We start from the raw sequence: 15200 nt of genomic DNA, 5'->3' as shown, positions 1-15200 counted from the left end.
TACTGGGTGAGTGCCACACTGTCGGAGGGTCAGTGCTGAGGGTGTGCTGCACTGTCGGAGGGTCAGTACTGAGGGTGTGGCGCACTGTCGGAGGGTCAGTGCTGAGGGAGTGCAGCACTGTCGGAGGGTCAGTACTGAGGGAGGGCTGCACTTTCGGAGGGTCAGTGCTGAGTGAGTGCCGCACTGTCGGAGGGTCAGTACTGAGGGAGTGCCGCACTGTCGGAGGGTCAGTACTGAGGGAGTGCCGCACTGTCGGATGGTCAGTACTGAGGGAGTGCCGCACTGTCAGAGGGTCAGTACTGAGGGAGTGGCGCACTGTCAGAGGATCAGTACTGAGGGAGTGCTGCACTGTCGGAGGGTCAGGACTGAGGGAGTGCCGCACTGTCGGAGGGTCAGTCCTGAGGGAGTACCGCACTGTCTGAGGGTCAGTACTGAGGGAGTGCCGCACTGTCGGAGGGTCAGTACTGAGGGAGTGCCGCACTGTCGGAGGGTCAGTACTGAGGGATTGCCGCACTGTCAGAGGGTCAGTACTGAGGGAGTGCCGCACTGTCAGAGGGTCAGTACTGAGGGAGCGCCGCACTGTCGGAGGGTCAGTACTGAGGGAGTGCCGCACTGTCAGAGCTTCAGTACTGAGGGAGTGCCGCACTATCAGAGGGTCAGTACTGAGGGAGTGCCGCACTGTCGGAGGGTCAGTACTGAGGGAGGGCCGCACTGTCAGAGGGTCAGTACTGAGGGAGTGCTGCACTGTCGGAGGGTCAGCACTTAGGGAGTGCCGCACTGTCGGAGGGTCAGTACTGAGGGAGTGCTGCACTGTCGGAGGGTCAGCACTTAGGGAGTGCCGCACTGTCGGAGGGTCAGTACTGAGGGAGTGCCGCACTGTCGGAGGATCAGGACTGAGGGAGTGCGGCACTGTCGGAGGGTCAGTACTGAGGGAGTGCCACACTGTCGGAGAGTCAAAACTGAGGGAGTGCCGCACTGTCGGTGTGTCAGTACTGAGGGAGCGCCGCACTGTCGGAGGGTCAGTACTGAGGGAGTGCCGCATGTCGGAGGGTCTGTACTGAGGGAGCGCCGCACTGTCGGAGGGTCAGTACTGAGGGAACGCCGCACTGTCGGAGGGTCAGTACTGAGGGAGCACCGCACTGTCGGAGGGTCAGTACTGAGGGAGTGCTGCACTGTCGGAGGGTCAGTGCTGAGGGTGTGCTGCACTGTCGGAGGGTCAGTACTGAGGGAGTGCAGCACTGTCGGAGGGTCAGTACTGAGGGAGGGCTGCACTGTCGGAGGGTCAGTGCTGAGTGAGTGCCGCACTGTCGGAGGGTCAGTACTGAGCGAGTGCCGCACTGTCGGAGGTTCAGTACTGAGGGAGTGCCGCACTGTCTGGGGGTCAGTGCTGAGGGAGTGCCGCACTGTCGGAGGGTCAGTACTGAGGGAGGGCTGCACTGTTGGAGGGTCAGTGCTGAGGGTGTGCTGCACTGTCGGAGGGTCAGTACTGAGGGAGTGCCACACTGTCGGAGGGTCAGTACTGAGGGAATGCCGCACTGACGTGGGGTCAGTACTGAGGGAGTGCCGCACTGTCGGAGGGTCAGTACTGAGGAAGTACCGCAATGTCGATGGGTCAGTACTGAGGGAGTGCCGCACTGTTGGAGGGTCAGTACTGAGGGAGTGTCGCACTGTCAGAGGGTCAGTACTGAGGGAGCGCCACACTGTCGGAGGGTCAGCACTGAGGGAGTGCCGCACTGTCGGAGTGTCAGTACTGAGGGAGTGCCGCCCTGTCAGAGGGTCAGTACTGAGGGAGTGCCGCACTGTTGGAGGGTCAGTACTGAGGGAACGCCGCACTGTCGGAGGGTCAGTACTGAGGGAGCGCCGCACTGTCGGAGGGTCAGTACTGAGGGAGTGCCGCACTGTCAGAGGGTCAGTACTGAGGGAGCGCTGCACTGTCGGAGGATCAGTACTGAGGGAGTGCCGCACTGTCGGAGGGTCAGTACTGAGGGAGTGCCGCACTGTCGGTGGGTCAGTACTGAGGGAGCGCTGCACTGTCGGAGGGTCAGTACTGAGGGAGTGCCGCACTGTCGGAGGGTCAGTACTGAGGGAGCGCCGCACTGTCGGAAGGTCAGTACTGAGATAGTACTGCACTGTCGGAGGGTCAGTACTGAGGGAGTGCCGCACTGTCGGAGGGTCAGTGCTGAGGGTGTGCTGCACTGTCGGAGGGTCAGTACTGAGGGTGTGGCGCACTGTTGGAGGGTCAGGACTGAGGGTGTGCTGCACTGTCGGAGGGTCAGTACTGAGGGAGGGCTGCACTGTCAGAGGGTCAGTGCTGAGTGAGTGCCGCACTGTCGGAGGGTCAGTACTTAGGGAGTGCCGCACTGTCAGAGGGTCAGTGCTGAGGGAGTGCCGCACTGTCAGAGGGTCAGTACTGAGGGAGTGCCGCACTGTCGGAGGGTCAGTGCTGAGGGAACGCCGCACTGTCGGATGGTCAGTACTGAGGGAGCGCCACACTGTCGGAAGTTCAGTACTGAGGGAGTGCCGCACTGTCGGAGGGTCAGTACTGGGTGAGTGCCACACTGTCGGAGGGTCAGTGCTGAGGGTGTGCTGCACTGTCGGAGGGTCAGTACTGAGGGTGTGGCGCACTGTCGGAGGGTCAGTGCTGAGGGAGTGCAGCACTGTCGGAGGGTCAGTACTGAGGGAGGGCTGCACTTTCGGAGGGTCAGTGCTGAGTGAGTGCCGCACTGTCGGAGGGTCAGTACTGAGGGAGTGCCGCACTGTCGGATGGTCAGTACTGAGGGAGTGCCGCACTGTCTGAGGATCCGTACTGAGGGAGCGCCGCACTGTCTGAGGGTCAGTACTGAGGGAGCGCCGCACTGTCGGAGGGTCAGTACTGAGGGAGCGCCGCACTGTCGGAGGGTCAGTACTGAGGGAGTGCCGCACTGTCAGAGGGTCAGTATTGAGGGAGCGCTACACTGTGGGAGGGTCAGTACTGAGGGAGTGCCGCACTGTCAGAGGGTCAGTACTGAGGGAGCGCCGCACTGTCGGAGGGTCAGTACTGAGGGAGTGCCGCACTGTCAGAGGGTCAGTACTGAGGGAGTGCCGCACTGTCAGAGAGTCAGTCCTGAGGGAGTGCCGCACTGTCGGAGGGTCAGTACTGAGGGAGTGCCGCACTGTCGGAGGGTCAGTACTGAGGGAGCGCCGCACTGTCAGAGGGTCAGTACTGAGGGAGCGCCGCACTGTCGGAGGGTCAGTACTGAGGGAGTATCGCACTGTCGGAGGGTCAGTACTGAGGGAGTGGCGCACTGTCAGAGGATCAGTACTGAGGGAGTGCTGCACTGTCGGAGGGTCAGGACTGAGGGAGTGCCGCACTGTCGGAGGGTCAGTACTGAGGGAGTGCTGCACTGTCGGAGGGTCAGGACTGAGGGAGTGCCGCACTGTCGGAGGGTCAGTACTGAGGGAGGGCTGCACTGTCGGAGGGTCAGTGCTGAGTGAGTGCCGCACTGTAGGAGGGTCAGTACTGAGGGAGTGCCGCACTGTCGGATGGTCAGTACTGAGGGAGTACCGCACTGTCTGAGGGTCAGTACTGAGGGAGTGCCGCACTGTCGGAGGGTCAGTACAGAGGGAGCGCCTCACTGTGGGAGGGTCAGTACTGAGGGAGTGCCGCACTGTCAGAGGGTCAGTACTGAGGGAGCGCCGCACTGTCGGAGGGTCAGTACTGAGGGAGTGCCGCACTGTCAGAGGGTCAGTACTGAGGGAGCGCTGCACTGTCGGAGGGTCAGTACTGAGGGAGTGCCGCACTGTCGGAGGGTCAGTACTGAGGGAGTGCCGCACTGTTGGTGGGTCAGTACTGAGGGAGCGCTGCACTGTCGGAGGGTCAGTACTGAGGGAGTGCCGCACTGTCGGAGGGTCAGTACTGAGGGAGCGACGCACTGTCGGAAGGTCAGTACTGAGATAGTACTGCACTGTCGGAGGGTCAGTACTGAGGGAGTGCCGCACTGTCGGAGGGTCAGTGCTGAGGGTGTGCTGCACTGTCAGTGAATCAGTACTGAGGGAGTGCCGCACTGTCAGAGGGTCAGTACTGAGGGAGCGCCGCACTGTCGGAGGGTCAGTACTGAGGGAGTGGCGCACTGTCAGTGAATCAGGACTGAGGGAGTGCTGCACTGTCGGAGGGTCAGCACTTAGGGAGTGCTGCACTGTCGGAGGGTCAGTACTGAGGGAGTGCTGCACTGTCGGAGGGTCAGCACTGAGGGAGTGCCGCACTGTCGGAGGGTCAGCACTTAGGGAGTGCCGCACTGTCAGAGGGTCAGTACTGAGGGAGTGCCGCACTGTCAGAGGGTCAGCACTGAGGGAGTGCTGCACTGTCGGAGGGTCAGCACTTAGGGAGTGCCGCACTGTCAGAGGGTCAGTACTGAGGGAGTGCCGCACTGTCGGAGGGTCAGTACTGAGGGAGTGCCGCACTGTCGGAGGGTCAGTACTGAGGGAGTGCCGCACTGTCGGAGGATCAGGACTGAGGGAGTGCTGCACTGTCGGAGGGTCAGTACTGAGGGAGTGCCACACTGTCGGAGAGTCAGTACTGAGGGAGTGCCGCACTGTCGGTGTGTCAGTACTGAGGGAGCGCCGCACTGTCGGAGGGTCAGTACTGAGGGAGTGCCGCATGTCGGAGGGTCTGTACTGAGGGAGCGCCGCACTGTCGGAGGGTCAGTACTGAGGGAACGCCGCACTGTCGGAGGGTCAGTACTGAGGGAGCACCGCACTGTCGGAGGGTCAGTACTGAGGGAGTGCTGCACTGTCGGAGGGTCAGTGCTGAGGGTGTGCTGCACTGTCGGAGGGTCAGTACTGAGGGAGTGCAGCACTGTCGGAGGGTCAGTACTGAGGGAGGGCTGCACTGTTGGAGGGTCAGTGCTGAGGGTGTGCTGCACTGTCGGAGGGTCAGTACTTAGGGAGTGCCACACTGTCGGAGGGTCAATACTGAGGGAATGCCGCACTGACGTGGGGTCAGTACTGAGGGAGTGCCGCACTGTCGGAGGGTCAGTACTGAGGAAGTACCGCAATGTCGATGGGTCAGTACTGAGGGAGTGCCGCACTGTTGGAGGGTCAGTACTGAGGGAGTGTCGCACTGTCAGAGGGTCAGTACTGAGGGAGCGCCACACTGTCGGAGGGTCAGCACTGAGGGAGTGCCGCACTGTCGGAGTGTCAGAACTGAGGGAGTGCCGCCCTGTCAGAGGGTCAGTACTGAGGGAGTGCCGCACTGTTGGAGGGTCAGTACTGAGGGAACGCCGCACTGTCGGAGGGTCAGTTCTGAGGGAGCGCCGTACTGTCGGAGGGTCAGTACTGAGAGAGTGCTGCACTGTCGGAGGGTCAGTACTGAGGGAGTGCAGCACTGTCGGAGGGTCAGTGCTGAGTGAGTGCCGCACTGTCGGAGGGTCAGTACTGAGGGAGTGCCGCACTGTCGGAGGTTCAGTACTGAGGGAGTGCCGCACTGTCTGAGGGTCAGTGCTGAGGGAGTGCCGCACTGTCGGAGGGTCAGTACTGAGGGAGGGCTGCACTGTTGGAGGGTCAGTGCTGAGGGTGTGCTGTACTGTCGGAGGGTCAGTACTGAGGGAGTGCCGCACTTTCGGAGGGTCAGTACTGAGGGAATGCCGCACTGACGTGGGGTCAGTACTGAGGAAGCGCCGCACTGTCGGAGGTTCAGTGCTGAGGGAGTGCCGCACTGTCGGTGGGTCAGTACTGAGGGAGTGCCGCACTGTCGGTGGGTCAGTACTGAGGGAGTGCCGCACTGTCGGAGGGTCAGTACTGAGGGAGTGCCGCACTGTCGGTGGGTCAGTACTGAGGGAGTGCCACATTGTCGGAGAGTCAGTGCTGAGGGAGTGCCGCACTGTCGGTGGGTCAGTACTGAGGGAGTGCCGCACTGTCGGAGGGTCAGTACTGAGGGAGTGCCGCACTGTCGGAGAGTCAGTACTGAGGGAGTGCTGCACTGTCGGAGGGTCAGGACTGAGGGAGTGTCGCACTGTCGGAGGGTCAGTACTGAGGGAGTGCTGCACTGTCGGAGGGTCAGGACTGAGGGAGTGCCGCACTGTCGGAGGGTCAGTACTGAGGGAGGGCTGCACTGTCGGAGGGTCAGTGCTGAGTGAGTGCCGCACTGTCGGAGGGTCAGTACTGAGGGAGTGCCGCACTGTCGGATGGTCAGTACTGAGGGAGTGCCGCACTTTCTGAGGGTCAGTACTGAGGGAGTGCCGCACTGTCGGAGGGTCAGTACAGAGGGAGCGCCTCACTGTGGGAGGGTCAGTACTGAGGGAGTGCCGCACTGTCAGAGGGTCAGTACTGAGGGAGTGCCGCACTGTCAGAGGGTCAGTATTGAGGGAGCGCCGCACTGTCGGAGGGTCAGTACTGAGGGAGTGCCGCACTGTCAGAGGGTCAGTACTGAGGGAGCGCCGCACTGTCGGAGGGTAAGTACTGAGGGAGTGCCGCACTGTCGGAGAGTCAGTACTGAGGGAGTGCTGCACTGTCGGAGGGTCAGGACTGAGGGAGTGTCGCACTGTCGGAGGGTCAGTACTGAGTGAGTGCCGCACTGTCGGAGGGTCAGTACTGAGGGAGTGCCGCACTGTCGGATGGTCAGTACTGAGGGAGTGCCGCACTTTCTGAGGGTCAGTACTGAGGGAGTGCCGCACTGTCGGAGGGTCAGTACAGAGGGAGCGCCTCACTGTGGGAGGGTCAGTACTGAGGGAGTGCCGCACTGTCAGAGGGTCAGTACTGAGGGAGTGCCGCACTGTCAGAGGGTCAGTATTGAGGGAGCGCCGCACTGTCGGAGGGTCAGTACTGAGGGAGTGCCGCACTGTCAGAGGGTCAGTACTGAGGGAGCGCCGCACTGTCGGAGGGTCAGTACTGAGGGAGTGCCGCACTGTCAGAGGGTCAGTACTGAGGGAGTGCCGCACTGTCGGAGGGTCAGTACTGAGGGAGTGCCGCACTGTCAGAGGGTCAGTACTGAGGGAGTGCCGCACTGTCGGAGGGTCAGTACTGAGGGAGCGCCGCACTGTCGGAGGGTCAGTACTGAGTGAGTGCCGCACTGTCAGAGGGTCAGTACTGAGGGAGTGCCGCACTGTCAGAGGGTCAGTACTGAGGGAGCGCCGCACTGTCGGAGGGTCAGTACTGAGGGAGTGCCGCACTGTCAGAGCTTCAGTACTGAGGGAGTGCCGCACTATCAGAGGGTCAGTACTGAGGGAGTGCCGCACTGTCGGAGGGTCAGTACTGAGGGAGTGGCGCACTGTCAGTGAATCAGTACTGAGGGAGTGCTGCACTGTCGGAGGGTCAGCACTTAGGGAGTGCCGCACTGTCGGAGGGTCAGTACTGAGGGAGTGCTGCACTGTCGGAGGGTCAGCACTTAGGGAGTGCCGCACTGTCGGAGGGTCAGTACTGAGGGAGTGCCGCACTGTCGGAGGATCAGGACTGAGGGAGTGCTGCACTGTCGGAGGGTCAGTACTGAGGGAGTGCCACACTGTCGGAGAGTCAAAACTGAGGGAGTGCCGCACTGTCGGTGTGTCAGTACTGAGGGAGCGCCGCACTGTCGGAGGGTCAGTACTGAGGGAGTGCCGCATGTCGGAGGGTCTGTACTGAGGGAGCGCCGCACTGTCGGAGGGTCAGTACTGAGGGAACGCCGCACTGTCGGAGGGTCAGTACTGAGGGAGCACCGCACTGTCGGAGGGTCAGTACTGAGGGAGTGCTGCACTGTCGGAGGGTCAGTGCTGAGGGTGTGCTGCACTGTCGGAGGGTCAGTACTGAGGGAGTGCAGCACTGTCGGAGGGTCAGTACTGACGGAGGGCTGCACTGTCGGAGGGTCAGTGCTGAGTGAGTGCCGCACTGTCGGAGGGTCAGTACTGAGCGAGTGCCGCACTGTCGGAGGTTCAGTACTGAGGGAGTGCCGCACTGTCTGGGGGTCAGTGCTGAGGGAGTGCCGCACTGTCGGAGGGTCAGTACTGAGGGAGGGCTGCACTGTTGGAGGGTCAGTACTGAGGGAGTGTCGCACTGTCAGAGGGTCAGTACTGAGGGAGTGCCGCACTGTCGGAGTGTCAGTACTGAGGGAGTGCCGCACTGTTGGAGGGTCAGTACTGAGGGAGTGTCGCACTGTCAGAGGGTCAGTACTGAGGGAGCGCCACACTGTCGGAGGGTCAGCACTGAGGGAGTGCCGCACTGTCGGAGTGTCAGTACTGAGGGAGTGCCGCCCTGTCAGAGGGTCAGTACTGAGGGAGTGCCGCACTGTTGGAGGGTCAGTACTGAGGGAACGCCGCACTGTCGGAGGGTCAGTACTGAGGGAGCGCCGCACTGTCGGAGGGTCAGTACTGAGGGAGTGCCGCACTGTCAGAGGGTCAGTACTGAGGGAGCGCTGCACTGTCGGAGGGTCAGTACTGAGGGAGTGCCACACTGTCGGAGGGTCAGTACTGAGGGAGTGCCGCACTGTCGGTGGGTCAGTACTGAGGGAGCGCTGCACTGTCGGAGGGTCAGTACTGAGGGAGTGCCGCACTGTCGGAGGGTCAGTACTGAGGGAGCGCCGCACTGTCGGAAGGTCAGTACTGAGATAGTACTGCACTGTCGGAGGGTCAGTACTGAGGGAGTGCCGCACTGTCGGAGGGTCAGTGCTGAGGGTGTGCTGCACTGTCGGAGGGTCAGTACTGAGGGTGTGGCGCACTGTTGGAGGGTCAGGACTGAGGGTGTGCTGCACTGTCGGAGGGTCAGTGCTGAGGGAGTGCAGCACTGTCGGAGGGTCAGTACTGAGGGAGGGCTGCACTTTCGGAGGGTCAGTGCTGAGTGAGTGCCGCACTGTCGGAGGGTCAGTACTGAGGGAGTGCCGCACTGTCGGATGGTCAGTACTGAGGGAGTGCCGCACTGTCTGAGGATCCGTACTGAGGGAGCGCCGCACTGTCGGAGGGTCAGTATTGAGGGAGCGCTACACTGTGGGAGGGTCAGTACTGAGGGAGTGCCGCACTGTCGGAGGGTCAGTACTGAGGGAGTGCTGCACTGTCGGAGGGTCAGGACTGAGGGAGTGCCGCACTGTCGGAGGGTCAGTACTGAGGGAGGGCTGCACTGTCGGAGGGTCAGTGCTGAGTGAGTGCCGCACTGTCGGAGGGTCAGTACTGAGGGAGTGCCGCACTGTCGGATGGTCAGTACTGAGGGAGTGCCGCACTTTCTGAGGGTCAGTACTGAGGGAGTGCCGCACTGTCGGAGGGTCAGTACAGAGGGAGCGCCTCACTGTGGGAGGGTCAGTACTGAGGGAGTGCCGCACTGTCAGAGGGTCAGTACTGAGGGAGTGCCGCACTGTCAGAGGGTCAGTATTGAGGGAGCGCCGCACTGTCGGAGGGTCAGTACTGAGGGAGTGCCGCACTGTCAGAGGGTCAGTACTGAGGGAGCGCCGCACTGTCGGAGGGTAAGTACTGAGGGAGTGCCGCACTGTCGGAGAGTCAGTACTGAGGGAGTGCTGCACTGTCGGAGGGTCAGGACTGAGGGAGTGTCGCACTGTCGGAGGGTCAGTACTGAGTGAGTGCCGCACTGTCGGAGGGTCAGTACTGAGGGAGTGCCGCACTGTCGGATGGTCAGTACTGAGGGAGTGCCGCACTTTCTGAGGGTCAGTACTGAGGGAGTGCCGCACTGTCGGAGGGTCAGTACAGAGGGAGCGCCTCACTGTGGGAGGGTCAGTACTGAGGGAGTGCCGCACTGTCAGAGGGTCAGTACTGAGGGAGTGCCGCACTGTCAGAGGGTCAGTATTGAGGGAGCGCCGCACTGTCGGAGGGTCAGTACTGAGGGAGTGCCGCACTGTCAGAGGGTCAGTACTGAGGGAGCGCCGCACTGTCGGAGGGTCAGTACTGAGGGAGTGCCGCACTGTCAGAGGGTCAGTACTGAGGGAGTGCCGCACTGTCGGAGGGTCAGTACTGAGGGAGTGCCGCACTGTCAGAGGGTCAGTACTGAGGGAGTGCCGCACTGTCGGAGGGTCAGTACTGAGGGAGCGCCGCACTGTCGGAGGGTCAGTACTGAGTGAGTGCCGCACTGTCAGAGGGTCAGTACTGAGGGAGTGCCGCACTGTCAGAGGGTCAGTACTGAGGGAGCGCCGCACTGTCGGAGGGTCAGTACTGAGGGAGTGCCGCACTGTCAGAGCTTCAGTACTGAGGGAGTGCCGCACTATCAGAGGGTCAGTACTGAGGGAGTGCCGCACTGTCGGAGGGTCAGTACTGAGGGAGTGGCGCACTGTCAGTGAATCAGTACTGAGGGAGTGCTGCACTGTCGGAGGGTCAGCACTTAGGGAGTGCCGCACTGTCGGAGGGTCAGTACTGAGGGAGTGCTGCACTGTCGGAGGGTCAGCACTTAGGGAGTGCCGCACTGTCGGAGGGTCAGTACTGAGGGAGTGCCGCACTGTCGGAGGATCAGGACTGAGGGAGTGCTGCACTGTCGGAGGGTCAGTACTGAGGGAGTGCCACACTGTCGGAGAGTCAAAACTGAGGGAGTGCCGCACTGTCGGTGTGTCAGTACTGAGGGAGCGCCGCACTGTCGGAGGGTCAGTACTGAGGGAGTGCCGCATGTCGGAGGGTCTGTACTGAGGGAGCGCCGCACTGTCGGAGGGTCAGTACTGAGGGAACGCCGCACTGTCGGAGGGTCAGTACTGAGGGAGCACCGCACTGTCGGAGGGTCAGTACTGAGGGAGTGCTGCACTGTCGGAGGGTCAGTGCTGAGGGTGTGCTGCACTGTCGGAGGGTCAGTACTGAGGGAGTGCAGCACTGTCGGAGGGTCAGTACTGACGGAGGGCTGCACTGTCGGAGGGTCAGTGCTGAGTGAGTGCCGCACTGTCGGAGGGTCAGTACTGAGCGAGTGCCGCACTGTCGGAGGTTCAGTACTGAGGGAGTGCCGCACTGTCTGGGGGTCAGTGCTGAGGGAGTGCCGCACTGTCGGAGGGTCAGTACTGAGGGAGGGCTGCACTGTTGGAGGGTCAGTACTGAGGGAGTGTCGCACTGTCAGAGGGTCAGTACTGAGGGAGTGCCGCACTGTCGGAGTGTCAGTACTGAGGGAGTGCCGCACTGTTGGAGGGTCAGTACTGAGGGAGTGTCGCACTGTCAGAGGGTCAGTACTGAGGGAGCGCCACACTGTCGGAGGGTCAGCACTGAGGGAGTGCCGCACTGTCGGAGTGTCAGTACTGAGGGAGTGCCGCCCTGTCAGAGGGTCAGTACTGAGGGAGTGCCGCACTGTTGGAGGGTCAGTACTGAGGGAACGCCGCACTGTCGGAGGGTCAGTACTGAGGGAGCGCCGCACTGTCGGAGGGTCAGTACTGAGGGAGTGCCGCACTGTCAGAGGGTCAGTACTGAGGGAGCGCTGCACTGTCGGAGGGTCAGTACTGAGGGAGTGCCACACTGTCGGAGGGTCAGTACTGAGGGAGTGCCGCACTGTCGGTGGGTCAGTACTGAGGGAGCGCTGCACTGTCGGAGGGTCAGTACTGAGGGAGTGCCGCACTGTCGGAGGGTCAGTACTGAGGGAGCGCCGCACTGTCGGAAGGTCAGTACTGAGATAGTACTGCACTGTCGGAGGGTCAGTACTGAGGGAGTGCCGCACTGTCGGAGGGTCAGTGCTGAGGGTGTGCTGCACTGTCGGAGGGTCAGTACTGAGGGTGTGGCGCACTGTTGGAGGGTCAGGACTGAGGGTGTGCTGCACTGTCGGAGGGTCAGTGCTGAGGGAGTGCAGCACTGTCGGAGGGTCAGTACTGAGGGAGGGCTGCACTTTCGGAGGGTCAGTGCTGAGTGAGTGCCGCACTGTCGGAGGGTCAGTACTGAGGGAGTGCCGCACTGTCGGATGGTCAGTACTGAGGGAGTGCCGCACTGTCTGAGGATCCGTACTGAGGGAGCGCCGCACTGTCGGAGGGTCAGTATTGAGGGAGCGCTACACTGTGGGAGGGTCAGTACTGAGGGAGTGCCGCACTGTCAGAGGGTCAGTACTGAGGGAGCGCCGCACTGTCAGAGGGTCAGTATTGAGGGAGCGCTACACTGTGGGAGGGTCAGTACTGAGGGAGTGCCGCACTGTCAGAGGGTCAGTACTGAGGGAGCGCCGCACTGTCGGAGGGTCAGTACTGAGGGAGTGCCGCACTGTCAGAGAGTCAGTCCTGAGGGAGCGCCGCACTGTCGGAGGGTCAGTACTGAGGGAGTGCCGCACTGTCAGAGGGTCAGTACTGAGGGAGTGCTGCACTGTCGGAGGGTCAGTACTGAGGGAGTGTCGCACTGTCAGAGGATCAGTACTGAGGGAGTGCTGCACTGTCGGAGGGTCAGGACTGAGGGAGTGCCGCACTGTCGGAGGGTCAGTACTGAGGGAGTGCTGCACTGTCGGAGGGTCAGGACTGAGGGAGTGCCGCACTGTCGGAGGGTCAGTACTGAGGGAGGGCTGCACTGTCGGAGGGTCAGTGCTGAGTGAGTGCCGCACTGTAGGAGGGTCAGTACTGAGGGAGTGCCGCACTGTCGGATGGTCAGTACTGAGGGAGTACCGCACTGTCTGAGGGTCAGTACTGAGGGAGTGCCGCACTGTCGGAGGGTCAGTACAGAGGGAGCGCCTCACTGTGGGAGGGTCAGTACTGAGGGAGTGCCGCACTGTCAGAGGGTCAGTACTGAGGGAGTGCCGCACTGTCAGAGGGTCAGTATTAAGGGAGCGCCGCACTGTCGGAGGGTCAGTGCTGAGTGAGTGCCGCACTGTCAGAGGGTCAGTGCTGAGGGAGTGCCGCACTGTCGGAGGGTCAGTACTGAGGGAGTGCAGCACTGTCGGAGGGTCAGTGCTGAGTGAGTGCCGCACTGTCGGAGGGTCAGTACTGAGGGAGTGCCGCACTGTCGGAGGTTCAGTACTGAGGGAGTGCGGCACTGTCTGAGGGTCAGTGCTGAGGGAGTGCCGCACTGTCGGAGGGTCAGTACTGAGGGAGGGCTGCACTGTTGGAGGGTCAGTGCTGAGGGTGTGCTGTACTGTCGGAGGGTCAGTACTGAGGGAGTGCCGCACTTTCGGAGGGTCAGTGCTGAGGGAGTGCCGCACTGTCGGTGGGTCAGTACTGAGGGAGTGCCACATTGTCGGAGAGTCAGTACTGAGGGAGTGCCGCACTGTCGGAGGGTCAGTACTGAGGGAGTGCTGCACTGTCGGAGGGTCAGGACTGAGGGAGTGCCGCACTGTCGGAGAGTCAGTACTGAGGGAGCGCCGCACTGTCGGAGGGTCAGTACTGAGGGAGTGCTGCACTGTCGGAGGGTCAGGACTGAGGGAGTGTCGCACTGTCGGAGGGTCAGTACTGAGGGAGTGCTGCACTGTCGGAGGGTCAGGACTGAGGGAGTGCCGCACTGTCGGAGGGTCAGTACTGAGGGAGGGCTGCACTGTCGGAGGGTCAGTGCTGAGTGAGTGCCGCACTGTCGGAGGGTCAGTACTGAGGGAGTGCCGCACTGTCGGATGGTCAGTACTGAGGGAGTGCCGCACTTTCTGAGGGCCAGTACTGAGGGAGTGCCGCACTGTCGGAGGGTCAGTACAGAGGGAGCGCCTCACTGTGGGAGGGTCAGTACTGAGGGAGTGCCGCACTGTCAGAGGGTCAGTACTGAGGGAGTGCCGCACTGTCAGAGGGTCAGTATTGAGGGAGCGCCGCACTGTCGGAGGGTCAGTACTGAGGGAGTGCCGCACTGTCAGAGGGTCAGTACTGAGGGAGCGCCGCACTGTCGGAGGGTAAGTACTGAGGGAGTGCCGCACTGTCAGAGGGTCAGTACTGAGGGAGTGCCGCACTGTGGGAGGGTCAGTACTGAGGGAGTGCCGCACTGTCGGAGAGTCAGTACTGAGGGAGTGCTGCACTGTCGGAGGGTCAGGACTGAGGGAGTGTCGCACTGTCGGAGGGTCAGTACTGAGTGAGTGCCGCACTGTCGGAGGGTCAGTACTGAGGGAGTGCCGCACTGTCGGATGGTCAGTACTGAGGGAGTGCCGCACTTTCTGAGGGTCAGTACTGAGGGAGTGCCGCACTGTCGGAGGGTCAGTACAGAGGGAGCGCCTCACTGTGGGAGGGTCAGTACTGAGGGAGTGCCGCACTGTCAGAGGGTCAGTACTGAGGGAGTGCCGCACTGTCGGAGGGTCAGTACTGAGGGAGTGCCGCACTGTCAGAGGGTCAGTACTGAGGGAGCGCCGCACTGTCGGAGGGTCAGTACTGAGGGAGTGCCGCACTGTCAGAGGGTCAGTACTGAGGGAGTGCCGCACTGTCGGAGGGTCAGTACTGAGGGAGTGCCGCACTGTCAGAGGGTCAGTACTGAGGGAGTGCCGCACTGTCGGAGGGTCAGTACTGAGGGAGCGCCGCACTGTCGGAGGGTCAGTACTGAGGGAGTGCCGCACTGTCAGAGGGTCAGTACTGAGGGAGTGCCGCACTGTCAGAGGGTCAGTACTGAGGGAGCGCCGCACTGTCGGAGGGTCAGTACTGAGGGAGTGCCGCACTGTCAGAGCTTCAGTACTGAGGGAGTGCCGCACTATCAGAGGGTCAGTACTGAGGGAGTGCCGCACTGTCGGAGGGTCAGTACTGAGGGAGTGGCGCACTGTCAGTGAATCAGTACTGAGGGAGTGCTGCACTGTCGGAGGGTCAGCACTTAGGGAGTGCCGCACTGTCGGAGGGTCAGTACTGAGGGAGTGCTGCACTGTCGGAGGGTCAGCACTTAGGGAGTGCCGCACTGTCGGAGGGTCAGTACTGAGGGAGTGCCGCACTGTCGGAGGATCAGGACTGAGGGAGTGCTGCACTGTCGGAGGGTCAGTACTGAGGGAGTGCCACACTGTCGGAGAGTCAAAACTGAGGGAGTGCCGCACTGTCGGTGTGTCAGTACTGAGGGAGCGCCGCACTGTCGGAGGGTCAGTACTGAGGGAGTGCCGCATGTCGGAGGGTCTGTACTGAGGGAGCGCCGCACTGTCGGAGGGTCAGTACTGAGGGAACGCCGCACTGTCGGAGGGTCAGTACTGAGGGAGCACCGCACTGTTGGAGGGTCAGTACTGAGGGAGTGCTGCACTGTCGGAGGGTCAGTGCTGAGGGTGTGCTGCACTGTCGGAGGGTCAGTACTGAGGGAGTGCAGCACTGTCGGAGGGTCAGTACTGACGGAGGGCTGCACTGTTGGAGGGTCAGTGCTGAGGGTGTGCTGTACTGTCGGAGGGTCAGTACTGAGGGAGTGCCACACTGTCGGAGGGTCAGTACTGAGGGAATGCCGCACTGACGT

Source organism: Chiloscyllium punctatum, chromosome 31, assembly GCF_047496795.1.
Source record: "Chiloscyllium punctatum isolate Juve2018m chromosome 31, sChiPun1.3, whole genome shotgun sequence".
NCBI classification, from domain to species: Eukaryota; Metazoa; Chordata; class Chondrichthyes; order Orectolobiformes; family Hemiscylliidae; genus Chiloscyllium; species Chiloscyllium punctatum.
Note: the sequence above shows the minus strand (reverse complement) of the source record.